The following is a 9319-nucleotide window of genomic DNA, read 5'->3' as shown; positions in this document are numbered from 1 at the left end:
CAACATGTGTCAACTGAAAGTTTATTGATTTATTTGTTTACACATGGCAGGTGTCTCAGTAGAAAAGTGTGACTCTAGGACATATAGCAAATGTCCTCAGAAACACTGGAGAGGATTACAAAGAAAAGAAAGTGGCTGCCCTTGAGTAGCTCAATCAAAGTCCTCAAAGGAGTCAAAATAATTAAAATGTTACAATTCTAGTACTATTTTTTTTTTTTGTCCTAAACTTATAAGGTGCAGTTGTTTTCCATGTACTTCTATCAAGGGTGTAACATTTTTTTTTTGTTCTAAAAACCAAATATCATCCGTTTATATAGCTCTAACGTTCTGCAGTGCTTTAATATTATACATAATTCACATCAATCCCTGCCCAATACCTGCCTGATGGTTTTTTATTAAACACAGTATTTCAATTATTTCTTATATTATAAGCCATCATGAGCTTTACATGACATTGTCCTGTAGCATTTAACAGGTGCCATTCTACTCAAAAACTTCACATTTCTATCAGACTCACAATTTGTTTGATTTAAAATATTCCGTACTACTATAGAGTGAGTTCCGCAGCACTAGTATAAGAATACACTAAAGCTGGCCATAGATGTTGAGATTTTTAAAAGATCCAATCCTCATCGTGAGACCACGATTTTCTCGGAACGATCATACGATCGTACGAATTGACCATCAACTAAAAAGACCAATTTGCCAGGAAAACAAAGAGGAGCTGCCTGCTTGGCCCTGCAAACATAGAGAGATTGCACTGGGACCGACAAAGATTTTTTGACCTGGCCAATCAATTTCCTGACAGATGTTCGAATCCTACTAACCGCACGATAATTTCGAAGGATTGGTCGAGCTTCCCTAAAATCGGTCGTTCGGCAAGAAGAATCGTCACGTCTATGGGGAGCTTAAGAAAAAGAAATCATGAAGCACACATGGTTTTTCAGTGTACAATGTAACCAAAAAAGAAATATATGAAGACACCCTTACACTTAACCCATGTATTTTTGCTTCTGATCTGATATGTTTTGTTTTTACAACTGCAGCAATGAATTCCTTGTAATCTATGTTTCCTCCTATGTTATGATGCATTACAGCACTTGTAGTATTTAAAAGTATCCTTCTGACTCATATACGCTCATTCATGGCCCCAGGGTTTGAGCATTGAAGGTTGGAAGAGTGAGCCCCTTAGTGCTTATTTACACCACACTTGTGTTCTGTGGTAAAGACGGGAAACTAATGAAGTCTGCGCCTTCTGCTGCTTCTTACCTTACATGTTAATTAAGGTACTGTAGGTGGCTGGGGCACTTATGTGCCTTCCCCACCTGTCTTTTTTGAATCAAGTGCTGCCTAGTGCAAGCATCACTTAATTCAAACCATCCATAGGTCTTTGTGCAGAGCCCTGTGGCTATTTGCCCAATGCCCCACACAGTGGGTAAAAATGCCCTTTTCTTTGCATTTTGCCCACTGCATGGGGCATTGTACATGAGGCCTATAGCCCTGTTCATGCTCACTTCTTACCCATCCTCTGAATTAAGCCACATGGGTTAATACAATTGCATACATTGAATACGTGAGAACAGTAATACGTTATTTCCATTTCGAAGACATCCTTTATTGTTCTGTTTTACCTGTGAAATTATCATTTCACTTTCATGGAGTTTGTTTTTTTATGAAATGCATGAGACAATTCTAGGGTCACTATTGCCTGGGTATTTGTTATATATGCTGGGTTACTAGATATCATTGGATACAAATGCAGCATCATTTCTGGCTGGGTCCTGGAAATCAGTAACAAACTGTTTTGGAGCACATTTTACAATTGCTTCAATCAAATGTGCTGGCAATACTTCTAATTCAGTCAAAGTCTGGGTAGGTTACATTTTCCATGACAAAGCTAGATCAACGGCATTGTATTTCTCATCTAGTGCCATAACTCAAGCTCTCCCATTTATTTTAAAAGTCAAGCTTCTTGATACAAATGTCAGGACTGAAAGGCCATTAGGTGCAGAATGTAAGGACTTAAAGGGATCCTGTCATTGGAAAACATGTTTTTTTCGAAACGCATCAGTTAATAGTGCTACTCCAGCAGAATTCTGCACTGAAATCCATTTCTCAAAAGAGTAAACAGATTTTTTTTATATTCGATTTTGAAATCTGACACGGGGCTAGACATTTTGTCAATTTCCCAGCTGCCCCCAGTCATGTGACTTGTGCCTGCACTTTAGGAGAGAAATGCTTTCTGGCAGGCTGCTGTTTTTCCTTCTCAATGTAACTGAATGTGTCTCAGTGGGACATGGGTTTTTACTATTGAGTGTTGTTCTTAGATCTACCAGGCAGCTGTTATCTTGTGTTAGGGAGCTGTTATCTGGTTACCTTCTCATTGTTCTTTTGTTTGGCTGCTGGGGGGGAAAAGGGAGGGGGGTGATATCACTCCAACTTGCAGTACAGCAGTAAAGAGTGATTGAAGTTTATCAGAGCACAAGTCACATGACTGGGGGAAGCTGGGAAATTGACAATATGTCTAGCCCCATGTCAGATTTCAAAATTGAATATAAAAAAATCTGTTTGCTCTTTTGAGAAATGGATTTCAATGCAGAATTCTGCTGGAGCAGCACTATTAACTGATTCATTTTGACAGTATCCCTTTAAGTAAACAGTTACCGGGGAACAGGCAGATCAAGTAAAAAGTCCAATGGCATGGTATACGGAGGATTAAACATAATAATAGTCAAAATGTTCAGTTTAGGAGAGTCTGAAACAGGTTAGGAGTCAATAATCTGAATATTCAAAAAGTATATTATGCACCCATCAATTCAGCAAGTAAGACCTACAAACAGGCACTGAACCAAAGTTGGGATGGCATTTGTATTTTTAATTAAGTGCCAGCATTGGCATACTGATATCATGTACAAAGGGACAAGAGGAGGTCCGAGCCAGCATGGCACCATGTTGTGTCAATCCCAGCAATAATATGAAGTGTTGTTAGATTGTGCTGGCTCATAATTACCTTTGAGACTTATAAGGCTATAGTATTAAGCTATTTATCTCTTAATTGGTTTGATCTATTTGATTCAGTGGCATATGGTGGATTTTAGGAATGTTATTAAGTAGGCTAGGTAGACATTGTTATAGTTTATTATATAAAATAAGAAATTCTCTTCTCAGAGAATGATTTTCTAAAAATAATTATCTTTTACTGTTAACACAACCTGTTTAGAAGAACAGATGAATGTAGAACTTATATCCTTCTGCGCTTCTGAAAGAAAATCTCATTCAAGGCCAGCCAGAAATGATGCTAATTACAAAGATCCTGCATAATCCATTTCTCATGAAAAAGCCTGAATAAATAAAAACTGTACAAATTAGAGCAAAGCTCAGGAATCAGCAGATGGTCAAGACTGAAAGGAGGGGGCTGAGTGAGTGGGTTTCTCCTCAACAGCCTTAGATGAACTTCATATTGATCTGTTTAGCTCTCTTTTCTCACTAAGTTCTTATTTGTCATACTAATTATCTGCTTAATTATGATTGTCTGTATCTACGAATATCTCTCAGGTTTCTAAAATTCCGACATATATCCACTGAACCTAAATGTCAACAATATGTACATCTACTGGCCAAAATATTATTACCCCAGCAAGGAGAATAAAGGAACACAATGAGTGCAATCTGACATAGTGTGTGTGTATTGGATCTAGCCAAATCTACTGTAGTTGTGCTACATTTTAGATGAACTGGGTACCACATATTATCACTAATCCTATATCTAAAAATTGCAGACTTTTGCTAGTTTTGTTTGCTGCCTTTTAAGTGACCAGTATGTCTTCTTTGAGTTTGAACCACCACTGTGTACTTCATCTAAATTTACTGTTGCCTTTGCTTGAAGGTTCTTAGAGGGAGTATGATAGGAGCCAGTACAGATGTAAATCCCATAATCCTCTGCTAATACGTTTACACATTGTATTAAAGTGAGACGCAAGCAGAAGTGTCATGAGCAGCAGTAGCCAAGCCCACACCCCTCCTTACACCACCAGCACTTATCTAATCACAAATTAACATTAAAGGGACCTTTTCCCCCTCTACCCCTGAGGTTTATAAAAATATACAAATACATTACTGTACAGTAATTTTGCTGTAACTGAAAGCCTTATGTAATCACAGTATAGTCTAGGAAAATATTTTCATCTCAATACAAACGGAGTTATTGTGCTACCACTAAGGGCTATGGCACTTGGAGCATTTGGATTAGTCACTTGCAGCTACAATCACCCTACTTATCCCTACTATTGGTAACAGATTCTATTGGTCTTCAGCTCCCGTACATACATGTGAAATAACAATACCAAATACCAAAGCTAGCCGCCAGTAAACCCAATTGTACAGGTATGGGATCTATTATCTGGAAACCTGTTATCCAGAAAGCTCCAAATTACTGGAAGGCTATCTCCTATAAACTCCACTCTGACCTTGTACTTGATGCTAAAGAAGATATAATGAATCCTTATTGAAGGCAAAACAATCCTATTGGGTTTATTTAAGAATTATTTATTAGTAGACTTAAAGTATGAAGATAAAAAGATCCCTTATCCAGAAAACCCCAGGTCCCAAGCATTCTACATAGTAGATCCATACCTGTACTTATACGGCAGGTTACATCTAGCAACTGAATAAAACACACAACTAATTCTAATCTCAATATTTCCTTAAAAGGGATCCTTAGTGATATCATCTCATATCAACTCATGATATGAGATGTCATGACTCGAAAATTTGCACATTATAACAAATAGCATACACCTTGTTGTAAAATATGAAGAAATTACAAGTCAATTTATAGACCCATTAAAAGTACTTGTGGAACTCCCTGGTGTATAATAATTTCCTTAAAAGGGGTGGTTCACCTTAAATTAAACTTTTAGTCTGTTATAGAATGGCCAATTCTAAAAAAAACTTTTCAATTGGTTTTCATTATTTTTTTTTATAGTTTTTTCATTAATTGCTTTCCTCTTGACTGTTTCCAACTTGCACTGACCCCATCTAAGAACAAATGTTCTGTAAGGCTACAAATGTATTGTTATTGCTACTTTTTATAACATGTCTTTATATTCAGACCCTCTCCTATTCATAATCCAGTCTCTTATTCAAATCAATGCATGGTTGCTAGGGTAATTTGAACCTTAGCAACCAGATACCTGAAGTTGCAAACTGAGAGCTGCTGAATAATGAGCTAAATAACTCAAACCACAAATAAAAAACAATTGCAAATTGTCTCAGAATATCACTCTCAACATCACACTTAGGGTAGAGACAGACGAGAAGATTTGGGGAGATTTAATCACCCGGTCAACAAATCGGCTCTTCTTCTGGTGAATAATCTCCTCGAACTGCCTCCCAACCGGCTAGAATCTAAATCACCAGCGGGATGGGACTCGGGGCAGTTCAAAAGTGAACAACCACTTTAACAGGAACTCTTTGGTGAATAATATCCTTAGGACACTGGCACAAAATAATTACCTATATAACAGTAGTAGAGTAATTTGTGCATCAAACTGTATAATCAGACTACACTACTTACTGTATGATCTGCAACTTTCTGTTCTTGCTATATTTTAGAAAGGGCACGGCCCAACACATAAAGGTACAAGTTTATAAAAATGTAGAACATCAGTTTTGCCACTATTAGAGAAACACATAGGGGCAAAGTGACTAATGCGGGCGAAAATTCAAGTAACTTGGCATAACTTCGCGAGCGAAGGAGATAGACTCTAGCGGTACTTAGCTCCCTAACGCCTGGCGAATTTGTGCTCTGGCGAATGGACGTAACTACGCAAATTCATCAAGATGCGGATTTTACTGAACGTTACCTCTTGCTCCAGACTTGCCTTCACCACCTCAGACCAGGCGAATGCAAAAGAGTAGATAGTTCCTGAAAAAATAGTTGAAAACGTTGGCGTCTTTTCGTTTTCTGGGTGATAGGCTGAAAAAGAGCTTATTTTTTTTTTTGGGGGTAACTGGCTTCCCCCCTACATTTCCTAACATATGGCACATAAACTATACACTGGGCTCATGTGTAGGGCAATATAATAACTAAATTTTATTTTTTTAAGGTTTCCCTGGGCTTGTGTAGTGTAATGTATTTGCTGCAGCATATACGTCCATTGTACTTTAACTTCCCGCCGTATGCTAGCACAACTTTGCTTCGCTTGGAGCAGTAACGCAAGTGCAACTTCGCCAGCTTTCGGCGCCCTGGACGCAACTTCGGATTTTAGTGAATTAGCCTTGTCCTGGCGGATCTATGCCTGAAGAAGTGTTGCGCTGTCAGCGAAGCCGTCGCTGGTGAATTTTCGGAGGTTAGTGAATTTGCCCCATAATCTCAGCTGTTAACCCATTTGGGTTTTCTAAAATATGCTAGCACAGAATGTGGAAAAAATATTTGCCAGACATGAAACTGAATAAACTAGTCACATAGGATGAAAACAGCAGTGCATTATAAAACAGCAGTTAACTGTGCAATATAACAGATCATATTCATAATTTTTGGATGTATTTTATCCATGCTGCCCAGTTTCAAGGGCTCTCTGTGCTTTATGTTTATTCCTAATCGTATTTTGTCATTATTGTTCTAACCTTAATCCCCAAGGCTAACAATCACAGTTAATTAGTTGATAGAAAACAATTTAGAAGAAGGATTTGCATCTGCCCACAAGCAAGGCTTTTATATACCATTGTTTTAGTTGGGTGAGAGGTCAGGGGTATAATAGTAGACTGTGTGGAAGGGAGATGTGAGCTAAGCTTAAGTGCATTGCCGTATGGTGTCAGTAATACCACCAGCCCGTGTCATTCTACATCCTGCAGCTCATCCGGATTACTATCACCTGTCAGGTGAGTGTGACTGAGAGCTCAGAGAATCAGGGAATGCTATTAGTACTCTATATTTGCATTAAAAAGATCTATACACTCAAATGCTCTAACTGCACTGTTCATTATGCAGTGATTAGTGATGGGAGAATAAATTCTCCTGGTATGAATTTGCATCGAATTTCAGCGGTTCATTGCCTGCTAATAAGGGCTCTTACTGACTAGCGGTTGAAGCTGCACTCCCCTGCGTTCCGTTTTTCTGCGTTAAGCCGCAGGGGAGCGCAGGAATAGACGCATTAGGTTTTCTTCAATGGGGCTGTACTCACACAGGCGCGTGTAGGTGCCGAACGCAGGTTGAGACGCAACATGCTGCATTTTTCCTGCGTTCGGTGCCTACACACTCCTGTGTGAGTACAGCCCCATTGTAAAAAATGCGTCTATTACTGCGCTCCCCTGCGGCTGAACGCAGAAAAGCGGAACGCAGGGGAGCGCAGCTTCAACCGCTCATCAGTAAGAGCCCTAAATTTGTGAAACTCCCGAGAAAAATTGCCGGGTGTCAATTTTCACAATTTTTTCACTATTTCGTGAAATTTTGTGGGAAATTCACAAATCTTTCAGCGAAACAGGAAAAATTTGCCCATCACCAGCAGTGATACAAACTACTGCTTAAGGCGATGCTAAAGCAGATTCATTAATCCTTTACAGAATCTTTGTAATAGTAAAGCAACTGAAAATACATATTTCGCTTTTACTATTTCAATATATTCAGCCTCTTTGACCCACATTATCTTGTACCTTATCTGCAGATCCCCTCGTAAATGACTTTGACACCTTACACATAGATTGATATTCCTTTTTGTTGGTCATTTGAGCTGAACATTGTATATATACCAGAGAACACCACAGCTTCATTGTAATCAGCTTGAAAAAGAACTAAAATGTTCTGAAAGCTTGCTATGATCATATTAGTAAAGGTATCACCTTTATTCCACTTTATTTTTTATTTCAAAAGGGTTGCCCTGTAACATTGTTACTGGCTAACACAGTACAACAAGTTTACCTACTATTTCAGTTGGACACACGGTCACGTATAGGTAAAAATATGGATATAGCTATTTAATCGTGAAGTTTACCCTTAAATGTTTAGTATGTTATAGATTGACTTATTCTATTCAACATACCTCCCAACTGTCCCTTTTTCAGAGGGACAGTCCCTCATTTGTACTGGAAAGTCCCTATTTTCTCTGCACTGAACAGCCAGAAAAAGATATAAAGTTTCTAACTTAATTGGTTTTTGGCAGAGAGCCCAGAGCAGCTAAAAGGTGCAAATAAGATACTTTGTAACAATTTTGAGTAAAATAATTAATTAGGAGATATATTTTCAAATTTTCAGAACCTGACAAATTTTGTAAAATGAACATGGTAATTAGGGGGTGTAGCCACCAAAATGGGCGTGGTCAAAAAATGTTGCCGTGCTACGCCTGCTAAATGTTATTGTCCCTCTTTTTCCTTCCAAAATGTTGGGAGGTATGCATTCAACTTCCAGTTCGTTTTATTTTTTTTATGATTCTAAAATTATAAGTGCTTTTTAAAGGCTGTCTCTTTCTGGCCTGTGACTGAAAATATTTCTGGTTTAGGGGATCACAGCAACCAAAAAGGCAGACTGTGAGGCTTCAATTTGATATTTCTTCTATAGTATATGGTCTCTCTACTATTCATTGTTCATTGTGACCACAAAACGGCTGCCAGACTGTGTGTAGGGATGAAGAACACCAGTTTTATTCTGGCAAATTTGCCTTAATCACATTTTATTGCAGAAATTGACAAAACGGCTGCCTTGTTGCTAGGGTATTTAAATCCAAGCAACCAGATAGCTGTTAACATGTACAGGTATAGGACCTGTTATTCAGAATGCTCAGGGCCTAGGGTTTTTAGCATAAGGGATGTTTCTGTAATTTGGATCTCCATACCTTAAGTCTACAAAGGAATTCTTTACACTTTGATTAACCCCAAATAGGATTGTTTTGGCTCCGATAAGGATTAATTATATGTTAGTTTGGGTCAAGTACAAGGTATTTTTTTATTATTACAGAGAAAATCATTAAATGTGCATTATATTTTGAAAAATAATTCCCTTTTTCTCTGTAATGATAAAACAGTACCTTGTACTTGATCCAAACTAAGATACAATTAATCCTTATTGGAAGCAAAAACCAGCTTATTGGGTTTATTTTAAAAGGTTATTTATTAAAGGTCGAATTTTAGGGTTTTAGATACCTTGAATGAACTTACAACTTGAATGGTTTCGAACTTAAAAAAAAATAAATTCTCGAATGAGAAACTCAAATCAGCAAGTTCAGGGTTAACAACCTGTAAACTCTAATTGATCTTGTTTTCGGTGGGTACAAACTAGAATTTATCAAGTTTTCAGGCAAAACCCTCCGGAAAAAATCTTGAACAT

Source organism: Xenopus laevis, chromosome 3L (assembly GCF_017654675.1).
Source record: "Xenopus laevis strain J_2021 chromosome 3L, Xenopus_laevis_v10.1, whole genome shotgun sequence".
Lineage (NCBI taxonomy): Eukaryota > Metazoa > Chordata > Amphibia > Anura > Pipidae > Xenopus > Xenopus laevis.
This window is presented reverse-complemented; position numbering follows the sequence as displayed.